The following is a 27,809-nucleotide window of genomic DNA, read 5'->3' on the forward strand; positions in this document are numbered from 1 at the left end:
AGGGTTTATTTATTAAACAAGTTTTATTCGATTGTGACAACACTTTAAGATGAGAGCAATATTTACTTTGAAGCTAGGATTGTCGAATTTAGAAGAAAAAAAATACAGGATATCCAGTTAAATTTGAACTAGAGATACACAGATTTCACATATATGTACACTCTGCAATATTTGGTATTTTTGTACCAATTATTATGCAGTTCTTTGTGTTTTGTCTGGTAACCCTATTGAAACATCAGTGTAATACATCAGTACTACCTTCAGCAAAAATTAGTGCATAGCTAAAACTTATGCAAATTTTGAGGGAAATGCCTGTGTGCTCAGTCTCTAAGTGATGCCTGACTCTTTATGACCCCATGGATTGCATCCTGCCAGGCTCCTTTGTCCATGGAATTTCCCAAACAAGAATATTGCAGTCAGTTGTCATTTCCTTCTGAAGATCTTCCCAACCCAGGGATCAAACCTGCGTCTCCTGCACTGGCAGGCAGATTCTTTACCGCTGAGCCATCTGGGAAGCCTTTAAGGGAAATAGCATTCATAAAAAGATAATACACTGAATTGTTGACTTGAAAAACATTTTACCATAACTCCTTATTTGGCAACTTCCCACTTTCAATAGGGGGCTTCCCTGGTGGCTCTGAGGTAAAGAAATTGCCTGCAATGCAGGAGACCGGAGTTTGATCCCTGGTTGGGGAAGATCCCCTGGAGAAGGAAATGGCAACCTACTCCAGTATTCTTGCCTGGAAAATCCCATGGACAGAGGAGCCTGGCAGGCTACAGTCCATGGGGTTGCAAGAGTCAGACATGACTTAGCGACTGAACAGCAACAACATTTTCAGTAAGTCTATAAATTTCCTATCAGAGAGTCAACAGATAATCATAGTTTTTCTTGAGCGGAAATATTGTTAAGTAACTCATAAATAAAGCATGCAGGGCATTCTGCAAGCATTTAAAATACTTTGCAACTATAGATAATTGTTTATGTGTTAAAGGAGAGAATTCATTCAAAGAATACACAAATAACCATTGAGCACTCCTCTATCACAGGCAATGAAATTTCACTTGCTAGTCCACTGCTCACCTTCTGCTGTGTGGTCCGGTTCCAGTCCATGGCCTCAGGGTTGGGGACCCTTGTTTTAGAGAATGGTTTTATGAGACTATGTGAATTTTAAACTATAACCAATCCCAGGAAACTTAATAATATTTTATGGGTAAATATGACATTGTAAAGATTTATTTTTTATAATTTAGGCTTTAGATACTTACTTTTCAGCATTTATTAGTGCTATAAGATTTATGCATCCTGATATCATTTGAGTCCTTTAAAAAGTTCTCAGGGTTTTTTTTCCTGAGAAGTATGTACATTTAAGAAGCCTTTGGAGTGAAAGGTCAAACTAAATTGGAGGGGGCACAAGAAGCAAAACATTGCTTCAGGATGTTATCTTTAGTTACAAATTCTCAACTCTTTAATCAGAGTAAATTTACAGGGTGCTGATCCGGTCCTTCCTCACATTTGAATGAAGGTTTCTAGAATCAGGGATTGTAGTCGAGATGCTGAGGAGGAAATGAAACTTTTAAGTTGCTAGGACTTGTTTCTACTGATGCATGGATATCGGTTATGCAACGCTTTGTAGTTCTTATTCAACACTTGAGAGGTAGTAAATTGCTTTGGGGTAGAAATGAATTAACTCTTTCCTATGACCACATTACCATAACATACTGTCAGAAATGATTTAGTAAACTGAATATGGAAGACTAAAAACCTTAATATAGTTCCAAGAAATAAATTGACTAATGTGCCCTTTTCATTAGTATGATCAGAGTCACAAGATGATTTCATAACCTCTGTTGTCTAATTCAGCAGACTCGGGGTTGGAAGGATATAAGACCTTCCTGTGTCCATCAGATGCTTATTTCCTTTATAACATCCTCACCAACTGGTCTAACATTTTTAGGTAACTAGAATACATATCAGGGATCTGGTTTAAAAAAAAAACCTCTTTGTCCCTGCCAGAAATAAAATATTCTGTTCTCTTCATTTAGAGCAAGGAAACAAGATCAGGCCAGAGTTTCAAAAACCTTAAAGCACTGCCAAAGATTCCCTGTATCTTCTACTTGAGGGAAGAAAAATTAATGATAAACCCTTCTTTATTGGTAGTAATATCAATTCTACGTCTAAAATCTAACATTCTGTATCTAAATAACCTCCATACCTAAAAAACAACTAATATGTTTATTAGGTACCAAACACTGTGGTAAATCATTTCCATGTTCTTTCTTACTTTAAAATGTCATCATTTAATTTTCACAAGAACCTTCAGATAGTTTCTTATGTTCTTGGTTAATAATGATGATCAGAGTCAGAGTTAGAGAAGTTAAGTATCAATAATGTACCTACCATTTTAATACTAGAAGGGACCTCTGGAATCATAGAATCCAGGCTTCTAATTTTCTAAGGTTTTCATTGAAATATGTGAGTGGTGCTAGTTGTGAAGAACTTGCCTGCCAATGTAGGCAATGTGAGAGATGTGGGTTAGATCCTTGGATCAGGAAGATCCCCTGGAGGAGGGCGTAGCAACCCACTCCAGTATTCTTGCCTGGAGAATTTCCATGGACAGAGGAGCCTGGTCGGCTACAGTCCATAGAGTTGCAAAGAGTCGCATATGACTGAAGCAACTTATCACCCATGCACACATGTGTCATAAAGTCAGAGTGAGGAGTCTTGGATCCATTGTGTTATTACTTCATACAGCCTTATTCTCAAAGTCATATGATATGTCCCCATGCTGCAAAAAATAGCCTATACCTATGTATATCTATATATCTATACTTATCTATGTATCTAATAACATGATTAAAATTATTCTTCTTCTCCCAATTTGACCATGGTCCATGGACAGACGAGCACGGCAGACTACAGTCCATGGGGTCACAAAGAGTCAGACCTGACTGTGTGACTAAGCACACAAGGTAAAGAAGATGTGTTTGACTCCAGGCACCTCTGTACTTTAAACCTGATTAAAAAATAAAAACATGACATCCAACAGCCACAAATATCTCAGCACAAGTGAAACAGTCTATAATGGGCCATATGGTAATCCATAAAATAAGACTCAATATAAAAAGATTGAAATCATACAAAATATGTTTTCTGGCATGATGGGAATAAATTAGTGAAGAAAATTTGGTAAATTTATAAATATAGAAAAATTAAATAACACACTTCCAAATACCAATGCATCAAAGAAGAAATTGTAAGGAAAATTGTAAAATGTTTTGAGATTAAATAAAAGAAGAATACAATGTACCAAAACTTATGGGATGCAGCTAAAGCAGTGCTTAGAGGGCAATGTATAGCTGTAAAATGCCTATGTTAAAAAAAGAACTACAGTTCTCTGGGCTCAGACCTAGTTTGCAACAACATATCTCAAGGCACCAAGAAGGAAAAAACTGTCAGTAAATACAGGATCCATCATGGTTTCCTCCCTTGGGAAATTGGAGAAAAACATTGAAATCAGTGGCATTCTAAGATAATGTGGATGTCATGTTTTTATTTTCTCACTTCTATGACAAAACCAAGATAAAGAGATGAGCTGCGAGGATTTGGCATTCTAATTTCTACATGAAAACAGGAGGAGGTCATGCCTGGACCTACACACCACTTCTTCCATCACAGTAAAATTCATCATCAGAAGACTGCAGAAATTTAAAAACCAGTAGAAGCTCTACAATTTGAAACATTGCTAACCATGATAAATGGATTAATTTATGTAACAAAAAGAAGGAGAAAGAAGAAGAGGAAGAAGGCAAAGAAGATGAAGAAGGGAGAGGGAGGAGGAGAAGGGGTGAGGAGAAGAAGAAGAAGAAAAAGAAAGAGAAGTCAGAGGGATGAAATTTAAAGACTAGAGCAGAAATCAATGAAATGGACTTTGAAAAATGCTAGAGAAAATCAGTGAAACTAAAAGTTGGTTCTTTGATAAAATCAACAGAACTGATAAACTTTTAGCTAGCCTATTCACAGAGAAAAGACTCAAATAATTAAAATTAGAAATGAGAGAAGAGATATCGCCACTGACCTAGGTAGTGGAAATAAAAAAGGATTATAAAAGAATACTGTGAACAACCGTGCATCAAACAATCAGATAATTTAAATGAAACACAGATTCCTAGGAATATACAAGTTACTAAAACTGACTCAAGAATAAATAGAAAGTCTGAATAGGCTTATAACTGGTAAAGATATTAAAAGAGTAATATTAAAACTTCAAGCAAAGAAACCCTAACCCAGATGGGTTCACCGGTGAATTCTATAAATCATCCAAAAATAATTAACATGAATCCTTCACAGACTTTTTTCAAAAAACAAAAGATGAACACTTGCAAATTCAATCTAAATTCATTCAATAAAGTGAGTATTACCCTGATAGGAAAACCAGGAAAGACACTGCAAGAAAAGAAACCTACAGACCAATATCCCTTATATTAACATCTTACATGCCTAGACACAAAAATCCTGAGCAAAATACTAGCAAACTGAATTCGGCAATGTATTAGAAAGTTTCTGTACCATGATCAAATGGGATTTATCTCAAGAATTCAGGATTGGCTTATGATCCAAAGTCAATTAATATAATGTATCATATTAATAGAATAAGGGACACAACCATGTAATCATCTTGGTAGACACAGAAAACACATTTAACAAAATTTAGCACCCTTTCATGATTAAAATCAGAGAAGGCAATGGCACCCCACTCCAGTACTCTTGCCTGGAAAATCCCATGGACGGAGGAGCCTGGTGGGCTGCAGTCCATGGGGTCGCTAAGAGTCGGACACGACTGAGCGACTTCACTTTCACTTTTCACTTTCATGCATTGGAGAAGGAAATGGCAACCCACTCCAGTATTCTTGCCTGGAGAATCCCAGGGATGGGGGAGCCTGATGGGCTGCCGTCTCTGGGGTCGCACAGAGTCGGACACGACTGAAGCGACTTAGCAGCAGCAGTAGCAGCATGATTAAAATAATTTTTTCTCAACATTCTAAGAATAGAAGTGAACTTCCTCTGCCTAATATGAGACATCAACCAAAAAGTCCATCATATAAAATAGAGAAAGAATAAATGTATTTTTCCTTAGAAACAAAATAAGGATGTCCACTTCTATCTAACATATTACTGAAGGTTCCAGTCAGGGTAATTATGCAAGAAAATGAAATAAAAGCTTTCCACATCATAAAGAAAAAAGTAAAACTAGCTATATTTGCAGATCACATGATTTTGTACATAGAAAATCTTATGAAATCTACAAAAAAAACTATTATATAATAAATGAGTTTAGCAAGATTGCAGAATATAAGATCAATATAATTCTGTACACTAACAATAAATTTTTGAAAATGAAATTAAGAAAATGTCATTAATATCATAGCATCAAATAGACTAAAATACTTAGGAATCAGGCTTCCCAGGGGGCTCAGTAGTAAAGAATTTACCTCCCAGTGCCCAAGATGCAGGAAATGCAAGTTCAATCCCTGGGTCAGGAAGAACCCCTGGAGGAGGAAAATGGCAACCAGCTCCGGTACTCTTGCTTGGGAAATCCCATGGACAGAGGAACCTGGTGGGCTACAGTCCATGGGGTCCTAAAGAATCAGACATGAGAGTGACTCAGCATGCATGTATGTACTTAGGTATAAATTTAACAATAAGAGTGAAAGGTTTATACACTCAGTTCAGTTCAGTCGCTCAGTCGTGTCCAACTTTGTGACCCCAAGAATCGCAGCACGCCAGGCCTCCCTGTCCATCACAAACTCCCGGAGTTCACTCAGACTCATAAACTAAACACCACAAAACATTGTTGAAAGAAATTCAAGATATAATTAAATGGAAAAACACCCCATGTTCATTGGTCAGAATGCTTAATATTTATAAGATGGCAGCACTCCCCAAATTGAGCTACATTTTCAACTCACTCCCTATAAGGAGACCCAGAGTAGCCCAAATATTCTGAAAAGAAAAAGAACAAATTTGAAAGACTCACAATGCCCAATCTCAAAACTTACTTCAAAGCTATACTAATCAGGACAGTGGTGCTGGTATAAATAAAGACATATAGATCAATGAAATAGAATTGAAAGTCCAGAAATAAGCCCTAACATATATGGCAAATTGGTTTTTTAAATGAGGACAATTTAATCAAGACAATTCAATGGGATAAAGAATAGTTATTTCAATATATGGTGCTGAAACAACTGAATATCCATATGTAAAAGAATAAAGTTGGACTCCTTCCTCACACTCTGCACAAAAATCAACTCAAACAGTTCATAATTCTAAATATAAGTGCTAACTATAAAACTCTTAGGAGAAAACATAGATATAAGTCTTTTTGACCTTAGATTAAGCAATAGTTTCTTAGATATTGAGTGTGATGCCAAATTGATGAAAGTATAAATTGGACTACCTCAAAAATGAAAGCTTTTATATGTATACCAATGCTGATTCATGTTGATGTTTGACAGAAAACAACAAAATTCTATAAGCAATTATCCCTCAATTAAAAAATAAATAAATTTTAAAAATAAAAACTTTTGTGGTCCAAGAAATAACATCAGGGAAGTGAAGAGACAACCCCAGAATAAGAGAACCTATTTGCAAAGTACATATCTGATAAGGGACTTGTAACCAGAATATGAACTAGTGCGATTTAGTAATCAAAGACTGCTTGGTTTTTAAATGGCAAAGAATTTGAATGAATCATTCTCCAAAGAAGATACCTAAATGACCAATAAGCACACAAATAGATGCTCAATAGCATTTGTCATTAAGGAAACAGAAATCAAAACCACTTTGAGATACTACACCACACTCATTAGGATGGTTATAAACAAAAAGAGACATTATAACAAGAGTTGATGCAGATGTAGAAAAGTTGGAACCCTTGTTCCTTACTGGTAAGAATTTAAGATGGCACAGCTGCTTGAGAAAAACAGTTTGGCAGTTCCTCAAAGATAAACAGAATTACCGTATCACTCAGCAATATCATTGTTAGGGGTACACCCAGGAGAAATGAAAACATGTGTACACACAAAGACTTGTGTATGAGTGTCTAGAGCAGCATTATATTTTAAAAAAAATGGAAACAACACAAACGTACATTCACTGATGACTGAATACATAATATGTATATATCCATACAATAAAATATTATTTAGAAATAAGAATTAAAGTACTGATATACACTCTGACATGTACCAAGGGATGATTCTTGAAAACATTTTGCTAAGTGAAAGAAGTCAGTCACAAAACACCATGTATTGCATGATTCCATTTATATAAAATATTCTCAGTTGGCATATTTATAGAGACATAAAGTGGATTAGCGGTGCTTAGGGCTTGAGGTAAGGCAGTGGGTGGAGCGGGGGGGACGGTGAATGAGGATTGCCTGCTGATGGGTATAAAGTTCCTTTTCAAAGGCATGAAAATGTTCTAAAATTAGGCTGTAGTTATTGTGGTTATTTAGTTATTGTAGTTATTTACAACCCTAGAAATGTGCTCAAATGCAATGAATTATACACTTTAAATGGGTGAATTGTATCTCAAAAAAAGAACTGTTCTAAAAAATAGAACATAGCATCCCACTTTATTCCTTCCTAAATCCACCAGTATTCATATGCATGCATGTATGCCGTGTAGCTAAGTCGCATCTGACTCTTTGTGACCCCATAGACTATAGCCCACCAAACTCCTCTGTCCAAGGGGTTTTCCAGGCAAGAATATTGGAGCAGGTTGACATTTCCTCCTCTGGGGGATCTTCCCTACCTAGAGATCGAACCCGCATCTCCTGCATTGGCAGATGGATTCTTTACCACTGAGCGGCCTGGGAAGCCCACTAGTACTCATACTATCTTTCAAGTCTTTTCAATAATTTTATTACTGGGAATTCTCTGGTGGTCCAGGGGTTAGAACTCCATATTTTCACTGCTGTGGGTCAAGTTTGATCCCTGGTCAGGGAATTAAAATCCCACAAGCTATACAGTGTGGCCAATACACAAATGATTGCTCTTTCAAGACACAGTTTTAAAATCCACAACTTCTAGAAAACTTTCTTAAAATAACTCCTACGCTCTGTACTAATCGGTTATTCAGAAGGTATTCAACTACTTAACCCCTGCTTATGTGATTTTGGCAATTGTTTTAGAGTCATTTTCCCACTGACAGTCCTGAGCTGAGGCTAATTTCCTTAAGTCCTTTTCCCTTCATTACCTTCTACTGCAGGATCCCCTGCAGTAAAGCTAATGATTCCATTTGTTCTTGAGTTTACAGTCAGGAGCTCACCAAAGCTCACACTCAACCCAGGGAAGCTTTGACCTTCATCTCTATCTCAGGGGGTTCAGGCAGTAAACAGCAGGCTGACTCAGAAGGTTTGACAAGAGTTGAAGGAAGTGCTGTTTCACAGAGGTGTGGGTAAGATGAAAGAACAAGGGATGTGAAAGCACCAGATGCTAGCAACCGCGGGAAGCCGGTGCCACCTGGAAGACTGAAGGGAAAGTAGTTGTTAAATCAAGAACCGTAACAGTGGAAATGGGCCCACTTCTGCTGAGTCCCAGGCTTAGAGGAAGGTAGCAACTGCTGAAACCTTGGCAGGAGTCAGCCACTAGTAGACACTGATAGGCATCCCCTACCCTCCTGGTCTCTCCTTTCACTGTCCTGTCCTCTACCATAGACTTGAAGCAGTTTGGGTGTCATCTGGGGGATTCTAAAGAGCTCTGATACCATAGTCCTTTAGGTCTCCGTGCAGACCAGAATTCAGCGAAAGGCAAAACGATACATAAAAAGGGATTTGTTAGAATAGGATGCTTGTGAGGTTTACAAGTGGGCAAGCAAGAACTTACTGGGCTGTAGTTTTATAATCAGAAGAACAGTGGGGAGAGGGAGAAGAACTTTGTCTTTCTTGAGTAGACGTCATGTTTCCATCATTCACTCCTCCTCTAGGTTGAGCAGGGGAGTTTTCTTGACCCTACATGTGGTCAAGGTAGGTCTACAAATTATTGTTTTTATGTGTGCAAAGAGCATGTCCTAGGGATCATTAACTTAGTGAGCTCACTGGGCAGGAGGTGCAACTCAGGCCACCATTGTTTTATCGTCTGGGGGCATGCCTTGGGCTTCTGTTGCATGGTTTTGTTAGTAAATGAATCTATTAGTTTTGTGGTTAAGCAAACCTGCTTTCTTGACTAATCATTAACTTACAGGGTCTCCTACATTTTTTCTACTTATAATCCCCTAGTGGGGTTAACTATTTAATCACCTACTTTGTCCCTTTACTCTATACCTATCAGACTCAAACTGTGTTTCCCTGGTAAAGAATCTGCCCACACTGTGACAGACCTGGGTTTGATCCCTGGATGGGGAAGATCCCCTGGAGAAGGGAATGACTACCCACTCTAGTATTCTTGCCTGGAGAATTCCATGGACAGATGCGCCTAGTGAGTTGCAGTCCGTGGGGTAGCACAGAGTCGGACATGACTGAGCAACTAACACTTTCACTATCAGACTCAACCCAGAGGAAGCCAGAAAACCAGGACTCGGGATGGCTGATAGATGTCAACCCCTCAGGGGGAAAATGACAAAGAAGGCAGAGATGGGTCTAGCGGAGACCAACCAGGATCACTGGCCTCTGAGTGCCAAGGTTCCAGCCTCCAGCTGGGTTCTAGGAAGTCACTCCTTGATGGCCAAGGAGCATCACTGCTGCCACTTCACTGTTGCTCGTGTTGTGCTCTGCTTCATACTTTGCAGCCCTTTCAAAAGCAGCTGTCAGGTCAGCCCCTGTTAGGTCTCTCCATGGGGTCTTTGATCTTGTCGACATGGGAGGGCTGTCTCTCTGCACTAGTGTTTACAACCCTTCTTTGGGTTTACAGAATAACGGGCCTCAATTTTCACAGCCTCCTTCCTGTACCTGTGAACACAGGCAGGTGCCCTCAGGGCTGAACCTGGGGCAGGTTTTCTTCTCCATTCCTCCATTCCCCCTGAGGGTGAGGCCGTGGAACTTGTCACCCAGCAGCCCCATCAGAACCACTTCCAGTTGACAATCATTGATCATCCTGTATCCCAAGCTGAGCTATAAGTCCTTTTGCACTCTCACATCTAGGGGGTATCCTTGTTGGCTGTTTTATATTTTCTTTTTCTTTTTTTATAAATTTATTTTCTATAAGAGTGTAGTTGCTTTCCAGGTCATTTTGTATTTCCTTTATTTGATGCTGAGGCAGCAGTGGGAGGAAGTTGCTATAAGAGGAACATTAATATTTTAGGAAAATTAATTAATGTTTTGCTTGTAATACAGTGGTGACCACAGGGGCTAAGTGAAAGTGTTAGTCGCTAAGTCATGTCCGACTCTTGCAATCCCATGGACTATACTGCCAGGCCCTTCTGTCCAGGGGATTCTCAAGGCAAGAATACTGGAGTGGGTAGCCATTCCCTTGTGTTTTGCTTCTAATACAGTGGTGACCACAGGGGCTAACACCAAGTCAAATAGGACATTTTGCCCTGACAAATAATATAGCCTCATGCTTGGTGCCTTCCTACTCTTTTGTCATCTTGAAACATGTATTAAGCTTATTTTGTGCTCAGACCTAAAAGGTTCTCTACACTGCCCACCTCTGCAGAGTACCATAACTTTCTCACAGACCTATTTTAACAATTTAAGGACCTACTTACCCTGCTACTGAGTTTGCAACTATGTTCCAAACCCTTGAGGTTACTGAAAGCCTGACCTCTATAAAAGTGAAACATTGTTGACTTCACTGTTACTTTTTCTTTTACTATGTAATGATTCAGTAGTTACTAAATTCTGAAGGTTCCAACATGTGTCAAGTTGAAAACAAATAAGAAATATTATCCAAGCAAATGTAGATGCAGTGGCTCTCAGATTGTCCGGTTTCTGAACCTGCAACATCAGGACCACCTGGAAACTTGTCAGAAATGCAGGTTCTCAGGCCCAGCCCAGACCTACTGTATCTGACACTCTGGAAATCCTCCAGAAGGTGCTAATGCAGATTAAAGTTTAAGAACCACTGGTTAAATGTACCAAGGGAGGACAAGGAATATGCTTTACACTGGGTTCTCTTCAGTGCCTAAATAATGGACATCACCATTGAAAGTAGCCTTTGAATGAGCATTACCATACCCCTGGCCTTGTTACTTTTATTTCACTGCCCAAAAAGCAAGGCCATGTGAGGCTGGTCTGAGTTTGTTCAGAGGCATCACAAGCAGTTAGCCCACTGAGCTGCAGAAACTAGCTGTGCCCAAGGACTGGAAAAACTCCATCCAGGCCACAGGACTTGGTCAGTACCTCTGGGAATCAAACTTTGTGCAGTGTGCTCGGTAGATATGGGTGAGATGACCTGACCCTGTTGCTTTTAAGCATATGTGGTGACAGTGCCTCTTAGTTATCCTTGGGTGCCCTGGCCAACTGGCCACTTGCCACATTCTCCACACAACCCTCAAAGGCAACTAGAGAGGAAGCTGGGAGCCCTGTCCTAAAAGATCTTACAGTATACCAAGCTGTCAAATCCACTACAAAATGATGTCCTCCCGGAAGAGATATTTATGAACCAGCTTCCATGGCTGCCTCATATTTTCATGCATCCTTTTGTACTTACTCTCTTCCACCCCCTGCTGCTTATTCTCGGGCTTCAGAAGAGGGTGTATGATTTGTCCTAAGAATCCAGCTCTACCAGAACGGCCTGTCATCTCCCTCGTGTTGTTAATGGGCAGCTGCTTTTTTAATTAGGTTATTAAAATTTTTGCTCAGCCTCTGAGTCAACTTGACTTGACTTTATTTTGTTTTGATGGAAAGCAAATCACTTGGCTGATAGAATTTGGTTTAATTGGTCACTTGGCTCAGGGTTTGATGACTTTTCCATTAATGTTTATTCAACAAATATATTTTATTTAACTTTCCCTGAAATAACCCAGCTGACTCTAAATGTTCAAATGTGCAGAGTACTGAAGAGGAGCTCTGATCCCAGAATCTCTGTGATAATATAAAAGTAGAGATCATGACAGAGAATTCCTGAGGGATTGGAAATTCAATGTGGGATAACAAGACATGCAGCAGCCAACCACAGTGTTCTATCTTTTCCTCTCATTTCCTAATCTCCAAATCTCTCTATATTTTCCCCTCTGTCTCCAGTGTCTGATCTGTGTGTGTATATGTGCACATATGCACGTATGCATGTGTGTGTGTGTACATGCACTACATCTTACACAAAATATAATTATGGCATTTTACACAGTTTTTAAAAATAGTAAAAAAGCAAAATTGCATGATAATGACTAACAATATGGCATGTCTGAGAACTTACTCTGTAATAGGCCCTAGGCAAAAAGCATTTATGTCATATAAGTGTTTACCAAAAGCTTGAGAGATTTTAAAGATAGTTTCTGCTTTCTGGCTCCATAGTTACTCATATCTAGAAAATGGGACTTCTCTGGTAGTCCAGTGGTGAAGACTCTGTGTTTCCACTGCAGGGAGCATGGGTTCCCCCTGGTTGTAGACCTAAGATCCTACATGCTGTAAGATACAGCTAAAATTTTTTTCTTAAATAAATAGGAAATGCAATTGTTCCTTTTCAGCCTGTGAGAGTCTCTTCCTCTGTGTGGTCCCATAAGACATGATGTGGTGTTTGTCATTATATTGTATGTGGAAAGAGAGAAGTGGAATATTGAATAAGAATTATAAAGGAAAATGGCGTAAAAATGCACAATCTTAGGTGGACTGTGCAAGAGTCTCTTGCCTCCTGAGTGGCAAAGAACAGGCAATGGTTTACTGGCCTTGCCCTCTGTGAGTTACAGAAAGGCCTTTGCTTATAAGTCCATGGAGCTGAAGGTCATGCAGAGGGCCTGCCCACACTAGCTTATTTACTCTAGGATCAGGTGCCAGATCTCAGTTAATCTCAGTTCTACTAGCGTTGCACATTTCCCGCCTCCACCCACATCCGCCCACTAGTTCTGGCCCCAAATTGCTCCTGAACTTGCCCTGCCTGTTGGCCAGAAAGGACTGGCAAAGGATCATTCCTCAGGACAGCCAGAGCTTGTATATCAGGCTGGAGTGATGTCAGAAGAAATGCAATCATCTGCACACCATTGGTAGACTGGAATCCATGTTAACAGGAAGGAAAGACTAGTTCCTCCATCCTTGTATTAAATGGCTTAGGGTATGGAGGTCAACACACCTGCTGGGTGGGTCAGAGCTCTGAACACACAAGCATCATATATGAGGATGCTGTTTCTTCCTTTGGCAAAGGAGAACAAGGACTGGACAGTTTTGAATGATTGTTAGTCCACCCTCCATTTAAAGAGTCAGTCCAGGACTTCCCTGACAGTCTAGTGGTTAACACTCTGTCTTTCCAATGCAGGGAGCATGGGTTCAACCCCTGGTGGAAGAACTAAGATCCTACATGCCTTGGGGAATGGCCAAAAATAATAATAATAATAATTAATAAATAATCAGTCCAGGGGTAATTAGTGAGAACATGCTGTGCTCAAGGAGTGCTTCCATGGTGGCTCAGTGGTAGAGAATCCACCTGCAATGCAGGAGGCTCAGATTCAATCCCTGGATCAGGAAGATCCCCTGGAGAAGGAATTGCAGCCCACTCCAGGATTCTTGTATGGGAAATCCCATGGACAGAGGAGCCTGGTAGGTCACAAGGAATCAGACGTGACTTAGTGACTGAGCGTGCAAGCACATTATGTTCAAGGCCTTCTGCTATGGGGGGTGGGGGGATGTAGACAGTTCTGTCAAAGAGTGTACGATCCAGCAGCAGATTAAAAATATGCATAAAGAGAAAACACCCTGGTTGTCCAGTGAAGCACTAGGACTCTGTACTTTCACTGCCCAGGTCAGTTTGATCCTTAATCAGGGAACTAAGATCCTACAGTCTACCCTCAACAAAGGGAAAAAAAATGTGTGTGTGTGTGTCTATATATATAGACATAGAACACGAATTTACATGGTAAAAGCTTGACCTCTGGACTCAGAGAAACTAGAACTCAGAGTTCTGCTCTGTTTTTCTAATAAGTGGTACTGTAACACTTAGAAATCCATAAGTGACAAAACATAAAAACAAAAAACCTACAGACATATGTATTATGTAAAGTTTAACTTGAAATAGATCATAGATCAAAATGTAAAATTCTAAACCTAGAAATTTTCTGGATGAAAACATTGGAGAAATTTTTTGTGACTTTTCTTAGAACAACAAAATAAGACTCATAAAAGAAAAAATGAATAAGTTGGAATTAATCAAATGTAAAAATTCTTTTTGAAAAACAGCACATAAAAAAGCAACCATAGACTGAGAAAAATATTTGCGAAGCACGTTTTGGATGAAGGACTTTTATCTGATGCTGAAGCTCTAATACTTTGGCCAGCTGATACAAAGAGCCAACTCACTGGAAAAGACCCTGATGCAGGGAAAGACTGAAGGCAGAAGCGGGTGACAGAGGATGAGATGGTTGGATGGCATCACCAATTCAATGGACATAAACTTGGGCAAACTCTGGGAGATGGTGAGGGACGGGGGGGCCTGGCATGCTGCAGTCCATGGGGTCAAGAAGAGTTGGACATGACTTGGCAACTAAACAACAGCACATCCAGAATATATATTCAGATGTCTTAAAATTCAGTAATAGGAAGACAGCTCAATGTTTTAAATGAGTAAGATATTGAACAGAGCACATGAAAAGGTATTCAACATAACTACTCATTAGAGAATTGCAGATGAAAACCACAATGAAATACCTCTAGACACCTATTAGAATGACTTTGAAAAATAAACCAAGAAAAAATAATTAGCAATACCAAGTGCTGGCAAGTCTGTGGAGCAAAGAAAACTCTCACACATTACTTATCAGATTACAAGATGGTACAGCCACTACTGAAAATCATTTTGGTACTTTCTTATACAATTAAAAACACACTTACCTCTATGGCACAGCAAGGTCACCCCTGGGTATTCACCCAAGTGAAATGAAAATCTATGTTCACACAACCCCTGTCCATGAATGTGGAAGTGGTTTTGTTCATAATCAACAAAAACTGGGAAATAACCAAGCATGCTTCACCTGGTTAACCAGTGAACTGTGGTATATCCATACAATAGAACACCACTGGGCAATAAAAAGGAACTGCTGATACTCACAGTAACATGATGAATCGCAAACGCTTTACAAAATTCAAATGCTAAATGAAAGAAGTAGCCTCAACGGGCTACAGGCTATGATTCCACTTACGTGACAATCTGAAAAAGGTCAAACTGTAAAGGACAAAGATCAGATCAGTGTTTCCCAGACCCCAGGAGCGTGGGAAGGGGTTGATGACGGCAGGGCATGAGGGAATTCTTCGGGAGTGGTGTGTTGCTGCTGTGCTGTGCTCAGTCCTGCCTGACTCTTAGCAACCCCATGGCCTGTAGTCTGCTAGATTCCCCTGTCCATGGGATTCTCCAGGCAAGAATACTGGGACAGGTTGCCGTGCCCTCCTCCAGGGGATCTTCCAACCCAGGGATTGAACCCATGTCTCTTGCATCTCCTGCATTGTCAGAGGGATTCTGTTACCACTGCATCATATGGGAAGCCTCTTGGGGGTGATGTAACTGTTCCCTATTTTGATTGTGATGGTGGTTACAGGACTGTAACACAGCACTGTGCAGTAAAGTGTGAAAAGTGTGCAGTAAAGTATGAAATTTACCGTATATAAATTATACCTCCATAAACCTGACTGGGGGAGAAGGCAATGGCACCCCACTCCAGTACTCTTGCCTGGAAAATCCCATGGACGGAGGAGCCTGGTAGGCTGCAGTCCATGGGATCGATAAGAGTCGGACACGACTGAGTGACTTCACTTTCACTTTTCACTTTCTTGCATTGGAGAAGGAAATGGCAACCCACTCCAGTATTCTTGCCTGGAGAATCCCAGGGATGGGGGAGCCTTGTGGGCTTCCGTCTATGGGGTCACACAGAGTCAGACACGACTGAAGTGACTTAGCAGCAGCAGCAAACCTGATTGGGAAGAAAAAGAAGTAATATTAAAGGCAGTACTCACTTGTCAAAAACTAGAAAGGTGATATTAAAATAAAATAGAAGTCCACCGTGACATTAAGCTGAGTAAGTGATTTTGGGCAAGTTTCTTATCCCTTATAAATATCTATTTCTTCATCTTTAAAATGATGATACATAGAAATACATAGAAAATATATTCTAAGAATTAACTGACTCATAAGATAAAATTTTCTAGTTTATTCACCATTTATTCTGTACCAGGCTTTGGATGTGACTTATCTAAGTCAGTTCTGAAAACCTCAGGAGATAAAGGGTGTCTCTGGTAGCTCAGCTGGTAAAGAATCCACCTACAATGCAGGAGACCCTGGTTGGATCCCTGGGTCAGGAAATTCCCCTAGAGAAGGGATAGGCTACCCAATCCAGTATTCCTGGGCTTCCCTGGTGGCTCAGGCAGTAAAGAATCCACACTTTCAGGAGATATATTGTATTATTAACATGCTGAGAACAGTGCCTGTCATATAGGGAGTGTTCCACAGGGTTGATTCTGTTTTACTTTGTTTTACTCTGCACTGAGAAGCTTTTCTTTTCAGGCACTGTGCTAGGCACTAAGAATAACAAAAAAAAAAAGAAAAAAAAAAAATCAAAACATGGAGCCCCTGCCCTCAGGGAGCTCACAGTGAAGAAACAATGAAGCAATTTAAGAACTAAAATGCTGTGTGTTGTTTACTGAAATTGCTGTGGGGATAATTTCATAATGTATTTTTAAGATCTCTGTGTTGTACACCTGAAACCAACATAATATTATATACATCAATTATACTTCAATTTTTTTTAAAAAGGCGATCTTTAAAAAGTAGTAAAATAAAAAGAAATGCAGTGTGTTAGGTGCTGTGAGAGTGGGATTTGCAGGGTATTTCTCTGGGATCATAGAAGAGAAGAAGGAGGCTCTTGCAGGGGAGATGGTGGTACTGCCCCCCCAAAAAAGAAAAAATCTTCCTGAAGGAGGTGGTATTTGATGATGTCTTGAAGGACACTTTAGTGCCAGTAGATAGAGATCCAGTGAAATGTGGAGTGACTGAGGAATGCAACACCTTATTTTTGTTGTTGTTGTTTCATTTTCTGCTTTTTGGCTATACCACAGCATGCTGCATCTTAGTCCCCCCATCAGGGATCAAACTCATGCCTCCTGCAGAGGAGGCATGATATCTTAGACACCAGACCACCAAGGAAGTCCTAAGAGACACACTTTAAATGATAACCAGAACTCTTCCTCCCCACTCCCCACCAAAAAAAAGAAAAAGGTCATGGGAATTAGTGGCAGATAAAGGAGATACCGTTTTAGCCAAACCCCAAAGCTGCACTTAGATATTACAGGGAAATTCAATGAGCAGAAGCTGGATAGAAGCTCACGTAAGCTGACATGACCCTGTGATTCTGATACACTCTTCTACTGTCTGAATATTTGGAAAAGAACTTCAGTATTCTCTATCGCCATCTTAGTGTCTTAGATTCACTCTGACTGAGAAAATCCATCTTTAACTCCCAATTTAAAACCCCTTGGCTGCAATTTTTCTTCATGCTTCTTTGTGAAGGCATGTGGAGGATGGTTCAAGAATAACTTAGCCTGTTCATTTTTTACCTCCTGTTTGAGGTATGGTCCATGTTTCACAATGTCCTGTGATTCTCCAGGCTTGGTATTTAAATACAACTAACATTCTTTGGGGTGTAAAATTCCACTGTGAAACTATTCAAAAGATTTCTGGCAAAGAAGAGGAGTAGAGAGTGGAAGTCAAGGGAGAACACTGAATGAAGCGGCTCTTTGTGTATATAAATATACAAACCTGTGTCGAGACTCTTTATCCTTCTACTGTCCCCACAGCCCCTCAACAGGTGGCACCAGCTCAGCGACATTTGTGGAGCAGATGGGATGTCATTTTAACGTTGCTTTTAATTGACAAGGGCCTCGGTGACTGTGTGCGTGTGGCTACATGCCTGGCATAGGATGGGCAGTGGAATTAGAAATCGTTACCTGCTCCTTCTGGCCAAGAACCTGGAGCTGTAATTGTGTCAACTGGCTAGAACACATTGTGTTAACTCGTCATCAAAGGCCTTATTTTGCTGATTTTATTTCCCTTAACTTGCCAATCCTTCCCTCCCCCTTGCATAGCTCTGAATTTTGGGCAACTTGAACAAGGAAAGCTTGTTCGTCTGAAAATTACCTTTAGCACAAGCTCTGTGTTTTCCTGTCCAACTTTTCATAAGCAGTTCAGGTTGCATTAAATTTGTACCAGAAATGAGCTTGTGCGTCTCAGAAGTGGTCCAAAGAGGAAGTGAAAAGGGCTGGGAAGTAGCTCAAGCGGTCCTCGGTGCTTACAAGGTATTCTAATCAGAGGGTAAATAACACTGATTTGGAAGTTCTGTCCCCAAGCAGCCATAATGTTTACAATTCTCATTTCATAAGCCATATGGTGAGTAGAGGCAGCCCCACTGCCTGCAGTGAACACATACGATGTCAAGACCACAGCCACATATACTTCATTGGCATCCATGAGGACCTCGCCCACTAATGAGAATACTTTGGTTTAGGCAAAACAAAGCAGAAAGCACTTACTGGATCAGTTTAGGAATGGTCCTTTAAATTGCATGGGTTTCCTTCATTCATCTTCTTAGAAGAAAACAAATTCCAATTATTAATCATATCCTATTAGATCAGCCTGGAAAACAATTTATATGGTAATGAGGAATTTACAGAGCCGGCTGAGTGTATTATTTTGTGCCCGAATCTAGGGGTTATTTCTCAGACATCTGTGGTCATTTCCCTCTAATCAATGGCATACGTTTTCCTGTTAGACCCTCGAACCACTTTTGGAAATCGATGCCATCTATTTTCCTTCTCTCTTCCCCACCCAACATCATTTTGTTGTTTTCTTTTAGTCACTAAATCATATCTAACTCTTTTGTGACCCCGTGGACTGTAGCCTGCCAGACTCCTATGTCAATAGGATTTCCCTGGCAAGAATACTGGAGTGGGTAGCCATTTCCCTTTCCAGGGGATCTTCCTGAACCATGGATCAAACCAACATCTCCTGCATTGGCAGGTATATATATATATATATATTTTTTACCACTGAGCCACCAGGGAAGCCTATTGTGTCCTTAGCTCAAGAGGAGGGAAATGAAGATCAAAATTAGAACTTAATCTCTTCTGAGCCCCAAGTCTACTAATGGAAGAGCATATAGATGGTTTTCTAAAAGCACCTAATGATCTGCAAATATTCAAGGGATTCTGTGGGCTACTATTTATCATTAGTATTGAACAGAATTGAAATACAGTTTTAATAACCACTATTCTCATTTATTCAGTGCTTCCTTTAAGCCAAGCAGATATTGTATTGACTGCTTTTCCACATAATAATAATAAAAGTAGATAATATATTTTATTGGTCATTACTACGTGCCACCCATAGCATCACATTCTTTGCAATGTATCTCATTTGTTCTTCTCATCAACACTATATCATAGACTCTTTCATTAACTTGATTTTATAACTGAAGAAGGTGAGGCTTAGAGAATACTTCTTAAAGATTGAGCTTGAGTAGTCAAAGTCTTTGCGCTCAACCACCATCTTAGATCCTTTGATGAATCCTTAAATGGACAGATTAGATTTGTTTGTTTCTGATGTAAGTTACCCCAGTGATTAATCGGTGTTATATAAACTCAAAATATTTTAAGTTTAAAGGATTTTCTTACCTTGGTTGTAAGAGCTTTCTTAACCTCTCAAAAATCTCAGAATAAGAATAAGAATAGCCGGCCACACCCCTGAACATCTCTGCCTTCGAGAATCCTTGTTCTGTGGTCCCCAGACTCTTCCCCACTCATAGCTCAGAAAATAGTCATGCTTCTGTTCCCTGACTTCCTGGCATATCGGTGTTTTCAAACTAGAGTCAAAACAGAGTCTGAACATTACTGCTGCCTAGTTTGATTTAAAACTTTCATTATTTTTCCAAGGGATTTACTTAAAATATACTACTACTAGAGTCAGATCCCTGTGTTTACTATTTAATGTCAAGTTTTACTCTTATTTTACATTTTACCAGTTGGAAGCAGCTTCCAAGGTCTTCCCTTTTCGATGGGACAGACTGAGTGGAAAGCAACCAGCATCCCCAGCAGAGGTGATGGGAGGGAGCAGACTGGTCTCTTTATTTTTAATTCAGTGACTATGAAGGGAGCCGCTCTGTAGCTGTTTTCAGTCTAGACAGGATATGATGATAATAGCACAAATGAAAGTCCATGTATTCCAGCCAGGGACAAATTAAGTGGGTGCAGGGCATAGATATGTCATGCTGTTAGTGACATGGAACAGCACACAACCCACTTAGAGGCATGGTGCCCAGATTAATTGGCTTGCCCAGGATGCATCTATGATGAGAAGAAAGCTCTCGGAAAATGCTGCTCCAGTGTATCTGAACTCTCAGTTTTTCTCCTCATAGGCCCTGAAAGTTAGACATTTTATTTTATAGACCAGGAAAGTGAGTGGCATTTAACACCATGGTTTTATGAAATGTTTTGCTGGTTTTCCCTCATGAGTTACAGGTATTTCCGGGAGAAACCAGGTACTATATGTAGAGATGATGCAAGGAATATTTATTATTGTTTTACTGAGATCGCCAAGCTCTGGCACATCAGGGTTTCTAGAATGATGGGAAGAGGGGTGTATCTTGAGTCTATGTAGTGTGAATGATCAAAATGAGGCTTTTTATGTCACACAAACTACTGAGGTAGAACCCCTGAGATTGCTATGCTTAAAAATACTATCATTTGTGCCTTGAGGAGTGTAACGGTGATCAGATATGGCACCTGGCTGCCCGTGCTTCCCTCTGAATCAGCTGGAAGGGAAGGAATCAGGAGAAATAGCAAGGGCACAGAACAACTTCAAAAACAGTGTTTCTCTGTGGAAAAGCTCAAGATGAATAGTAAAGAAGGTAGACTCTGTATCCAAGAAAAATCAAGGGTGAAATTGCTTGTGTTGCTGATGAAAGGTTAAATACGTCTTTTGGAATCAGATGAACCATTCCAGTGGGTTCCATGGAACCTGGGCATACACGAGCCAGTGATAAAATTCAGTCCAATAAAGAGCTCTTGTTAATCTTCGACACCATGTTTACAATCAAACCTGCAAAACCAGGAAAGTTAAACACTATGGATGGATCAAAAGAGGTGGTTCCTGAATATTTGTTATTATTAAGGAGATTTGAGGAAATATCAAGAAAACCTTTTAAAATGTGACTCCCAGCAGCTCCTGCTTGCTTTTTTTTTTTTTTTTTTGATGCTGGGTCACTTCAGGTTCCATTCCTTAAAAATTTGCCATAGTGCATTCCTGTTGCTCTTTGGAAAAGCTACAACATGTAAAGTTTTTGTAGCACGTTCCATCGTCCAACAGCGAGGCATTCAAGAATGATCGGAAGTAATTGAAGGAGACAAGGTTTTTGAAAAGAACTCTTTGTCTCTCAGCTTCAGGAACTCAGTCTTTCCAGTTCTGGAAGTTATTTACATGGAGAATCTCGAAGTCTAGGATTTTTGAGTGAGTGCTGAGAATTCCTAACCACCAGAGACTGTGTGGTTTAAAGCACCAGTATCTGGTGCTTCAGTCTCTCCACTCATTCACTGAGATATGCATTCATTCATTCACTGAGGTATGCATTCATTCATTCATTCAAGTCTGGCTGGCATTGAACTTGGCTCCATGAAGGCTTGAATCTGGAGGTGAAAATGCAGCAGGCTTGTTTCGGAAGGTGATGAAGAGATAGCATTACAGAATGTGTTATCTATAGGACCGAATCTATACACAATAAACGCTTAATAAATGAGTAACCTCCATTAACTTTAACTCTGATCATCATTAAAAAACAATAACAGAGAAAATTTTTCAGTGATAATTTAATTCAATATCCTGACATCCTAATACTTTGCCAGTTTTCATTTCACTTGGTTTATTTATTTGCTCAAAAGATATTTACTGAGCTTCTACTAGAATGCAAACACTGACATATTGGTAGAGTCTCATCTCATGTTTGTACATCTGCACTCCTCATTTCCCAGAGTTAAATTTTTCATACAGAGGATATTTTTTCATGCCGTTACATGTTCTTTATACTGACATTTTTTTATGCTGATATTTTAATCAACAAATATTACTCCTTCAACATCATTATTTATTTGACCATTCTTCTCTTGTGCAATGTGAAGCTTCTTTTCTAAATTTTAAATGCTATTTTAAAAATGCAGCAATAAGCTGAGCACAGAGCTCCTCATTCCTTTCTGACAATTTTCCAGGATAAATTCCCAGGAATCTAAATACTGGATCAGAAGATTGAATGTTTTTATGGGATTTTGATGCATCCTGCCAAATTTCTGAATCTTGTAGCCATTTGCATTTATAATTTTGTTTATATCAGTCACATTCCATTGCCACCTACATGAAGATACTGCTTGATTTCTAGATGCAGAATTGAGGCACACTCTGCTCTCATCAAGAATGCATGCATCAACCATTTCTTATAAGGGGTGTCTTCCAGACAGCTTGACCCACCCATTATATAAATTCCTTCCGCTAAGCAAAAAAGCAATTTTCCTCCTCCCCAGACTTTTAGCTTGTCTTTACTTCCTTATTCCCTAAGACAATCCCTATACCAAAACATTCACTCATAGTCATATAGAACGTTAAAAATGGAAAAGACCTCAAGTATCTTTTTTCACCCCTTCATTTTAGAGTTAAGGACTCAAGAACTAGGGAGATGGTGAATCACTTCAGATTACAGAGTTGGTGGGGAGATTTAGGACGAGACCCTCTGTGTGAAGCTGATTGGTACTGCTGCTAGGAACTGTCAAGGGGGTGGTCCATATACTAATATTGGAAAGAAAAAGAAAGGATCATTATGCCTTTGAGCATGTATGACCTGCACATGAGTGAAGTGTTCCAAATGTCACTAGCTCCCTGTCATGCCCATGGCTTTTCATATATGTGCTCTGTAACTGCAGGTAGTGGCACTGCCAATTAAGCCCAGGGATCTCAGTGGTCCATGGTGCACTTGGCAAGTGAAATGGAGGTTGTTGCTGTTGTTATTTCATCGTTAAGTTTTGTGTGACTCTTGCCACCCATGGACTGTAGTCTGCCAGGCTCCTCTGTCAATGGAATTTTCCAGGGAAGAATATTGGAGAAGGTGGCCATTTCCTCCTCCAAGGGATCTTCCCAACCCAGGGATGGAACCTGCATCTCTTGCATTGGCAGGTGGATTCTTTACACTGAGTCACCAGTGAAGCCCAAAATGAAGATTACCATCCGCGAAAGGAAATCAGGAAGCATTAAAATACAAAGGATGTCCTCTCCCAGAGCCTTAAGACTCACCTTAGTTGACAGCAGACAAGGTGCAGTGTGACTGACCACCTTGTTCTCTGAGCTTTGGATCTATCTAGTCATTTCCTTACTGCTGCTGCTGCTAAGTCGCTTCAGTTGTGTCCGACTCTGTGCGACCCCATAAATGGCAGCCCACCAGGCTCCCCTGTCCCTGGGATTCTCCAGGCAAGAACACTCACTAGCACTTTTTAAAACAGATAGCTTCAAGTTCCTCTGACACATAATGTTATTGTATGTCTTTGTGATTTTTGTTCCTGTTGTTCTCTGAAACCAGCTTAGCCTCCATCTGACTGGTTAATTTCAACCTTTCCTTGAAGACTATTTTAACTCAGATGAAACCACTTATCGGAAGGCTCCCATGATGCCTCTAGGCTGCCATGACCCTCCAGTGTCTCAGTTCATAAATGGCCTATGGATTCTATTGTCTGACTACGTTGAGAATATTTATGTGTCCATTTGTTTCAGTAGACTAAGTTCATCAAGGTCTGAATCTGACTTTTCATACTTCCCAACGCTTAATACAGAATTTGTTGTTTAGTCGCTGTCATGTCTGACTCTTTCGGACCCTGTGGACTGTAGCCCACCAGACTCCTCTTTCCCTGGGATTTTCCAGGTAAGAATATTGGAGTGGGTTGCCATTTCCTTCTCCAGGGGATCTTTCTGACCCCAGGATCTAACCTGCATCTCTTGCTTGGCAGGCAGATTCTTTACCACTGAGCCACCTGTGAAGCCCTTAGTACAGGATAGACACTCTGTAAACACTTATTGACCTGAAATATCTGAAATGTATGAATGAGGATTTGTGAAAATCCTAAAATTCATTGAAGATGATCTGGATCTAGCATTGGTAAAATGTGACTGGAATGCGATTCTTTCTTAGAATGTTTACATCTGATCAACTATATTGTATTCAGTTCAATTCAGTTCAGTCACTCAGTTCGTGTCCGACTCTTTGCAACTGACCCCATGAATCGAAGCACACCAGGCCTCCCTGTCCATCACCAACTCCCGGAGTTCACCCAAACTCATGTCCATCAAGTCGGTGATACCATCCAGCCATCTCATCATCTATCATCCCCTTCTCCTCCTGCCCCCAATCCCTCCCAGCATCAGAGTCTTTTCCAATGAGTCAACTCTTCGCGTGAGGTGGCCAAAGTGTTGGAGTTTGAGCTTCAGCCTCAGTCCTTCCAATGAACACCCAGGACTGATCTGCTTTAGAATGGACTGGTTGGATCTCCTTGCAGTCCAAGGGACTCTCAAGAGTCTTCTCAAAAAAAAAAAAAAGAGTCTTCTCCAACACCACAGTTCAAAAGCATCAGTTCTTCGGTGCTCAGCTTTCTTCACAGTCCAACTCTCACATCCATACATGACCACTGGAAAAACCATAGCCTTGACTAGACGGATCTTTGTTGGCAAAGTAATGTCTCTGCTTTTGAATATGCTATCTAGGTTGGTCATAACTTTCCTTCCAAGGAGTAAGCGTCTTTTAATTTCATGGCTGCAATCACCATCTGCAGTGATTTTGGAGCCCCAAAAGATAAAGTCTGACACTGTTTCCACTGTTTCCCCATCTATTTCCCATGAAGTGATGGGACCAGATGCCATGATCTTTGTTTTCTGAATGTTGTGCTTTAAGCCAACTTTTGCACTCTCCTCTTTCACTTTTATCAAGAGGCTTTTGAGTTCCTCTTCACTTTCTGCCATAAGGGTGGTGTTATCTGCATATCTGAGGTGACTGATATTTCTCCGGGCAATCTTGATTCCAGCTTGTGCTTCTTCCAGCCCAGCGTTTCTCATGATGTACTCTGCATATAAGTTAAATAAGCAGGGTGACAATATACAGCCTTGACGTACTCCTTTTCCTATTTGGAACCAGTCTGTTGTCCCATGTCCAGTTCTAACTGTTGCTTCCTGACCTGCATATTGTATATTGTATTACTGAGTAGGAAACATGTGTTAACAGGAAAGAGGTAGTCTGTTCAGCACTGTATGAGAGAAACCTGCCAACAATAATTTCTCAAAAATGTCAATTATTATTGTCATCACCATCATCTCCTCTGGGATCTTATACTAGTACTATCTTCTCTTAAGGGCTTCCTTTGTGGCTCAGCTGGTAAAGAATCTGCCTGCATGTGGGAGACCTGAGTTCAATCCCTGGATTGGAAAGATCCCCTGGAAAAGGGAAAGGCTACCCACTCCAGTATTCTGGCCTGGAGAATTCCATGGACTGTATAGTCCATTGGGTTGAAAAGGGTCAGACACGACTGAGCGACTTTCACTTCACTTCACTTCACTTTACCTTCTCTTAAATTTCCAGTCTCCTCTCCTTTACTATTCCTTTTCTGCTTGCCTTAAAAATTTGCTCAAATCTTTCACATGCTTAAAAACATTTCTTCAAACATTGTGATCCCTTCTATCATCTTTCTTCACCCATTTTTCTCCCATCATTTCCTCACTCCTCTGCAATCTTGTTTTTGCTCCTTCCACTATGATGAAATTGCACTGGCTCAGTAGAGTTACCAGTGACCCCCAGAATGAATGCTCAGTTGATATGCTCGCAGTTGACTTTTCCATAATGTTAGACATTGCTAATGTTAGGCATTGATCCCACCCTCCTTCCTATAATCCTCAGCTCCCTTGACATCATGCCATCATGATTCTCTACCCCTGGGACTACTCTCACTCAGACATTATGTCATGACCCCATCTTGTTCTCTCTCTCTTTTTAAAAATTTTATTAATTTACTTATTTGGCTGCACCAGCTCTTAGTTGCATTACATGGGATCTAGTTCCCTGACCAGACTGACCCTGGGTCCCCTGCATTGGGAGCATCCAGTCTTAGTCACTGACTACCAGGGAGGTCCCCATGTTGTTCTCTTGAATGCTGGTATTCCCCAAGTTCTGTCTTTCTTGGTTTTACAGTCTTGTTTACACCAGTGGATTTCATTCTTTGCTACTCATCATAACGACCCATACCCTTTCAGAAAATAAGGATACCTGAGAAAAAGGAACATTTGTGAACTGTAGATGAGAATATAAATCATGCGGTCACTATGGAAAACAGTATGAAGTTTCCTCAAAAAAGTTAAAAATAGGACTACCATATGATCCAGCAGTTCTGCTTCTGGGTATATATTCAAAGGGAATGAAAAAGAATCTCAAAGAAATATCTGCACTCCCATGTTCCTTGAAGTATTATTCACAATAAATAAGATATGGAAATAACCAAATTATCAATAGATGAATGGATAAAGAAGATGTGTTATATATATATATCTCCAATATTATTCAGCCATGAGAAAGAAAGAAATCCTACCATTTGTGACAATATGGATGAACTTCGAGAGCCTTATACTAAGTGGAAGAAGTCAGACAGAGAAAAATGAATACCATATGACACCACTTGTGTGCATGTTTGTGCTAACTCGCTTCAGTCATATCCCACTCTTGTGACTCCATGGACTGTAACTCACCAGGCTCCTCTATCCATGGGATTCTCCAGGCAAGAATACTAGAGTGCCTTACCATGCCCTCCCTCCAGGGAATCTTTCCCACCTAGGGATCAAACCTGTGCCTCCTGTGATTACTGCATTGCAGGCAATTCCTTACCACTGAGCCACCCGGGAAGCCATGATACCACTTACCTGTGGAATCAAAGAGAGGAGAACTCATAGAAGCAGAGAGTAGAACGGTGGTTCCCAGGGGCTAGGAGTGGAGGAACAGGGAAGATATTGACCATTGGGTACAGACTTCCAGTTATAAGTTCTGGGAATCCAATACACAGCATGGTGATTAATGTTTTATAGTACTGTATTACATACACCAGAGAAACCTGGAATATACTACTGTATTATATACTTGAAAGTTGCTAAGAGAGCAGATCTTATAGTTCTCACCACAAAAAAGATGGTAATTATCTGATATGACTGGTCATAAAGGTGTTAGCTGACAGCGCGGTGGTAACCATTTTGCAATATATAAGTGTAACAAATGAACATGTTGTACACCTTAAACTTACACAATAAGTCAATTATATCTCAACAAAGCTGGAGGGAGAAAGCAGGAGTATTTCAGGGAAAATGAACCCACTGAACAAAACAGAGAAACGTAAAATAGGAAATTCAGAATGTGGGGCAAAGTAGTTAAGAGCCTTCCAGAATAACTCTATGTTGGATCACAGCAGAAAATTGAGCTGGAAAGCAGTGTGGGATCAGGCAGGAACATGAGCTAAGCGTCCCCATTGTTAATCCATGTTAGCCTCTTGCTTAAATTAGTAGTATGACTTGAAAAGTTGTGTTTTCTCAATTTGCACCCTCTTCTAGACTCCATATTGTCATGAATT

Source organism: Bos indicus, chromosome 9 (assembly GCF_029378745.1).
Source record: "Bos indicus isolate NIAB-ARS_2022 breed Sahiwal x Tharparkar chromosome 9, NIAB-ARS_B.indTharparkar_mat_pri_1.0, whole genome shotgun sequence".
NCBI classification, from domain to species: domain Eukaryota; kingdom Metazoa; phylum Chordata; class Mammalia; order Artiodactyla; family Bovidae; genus Bos; species Bos indicus.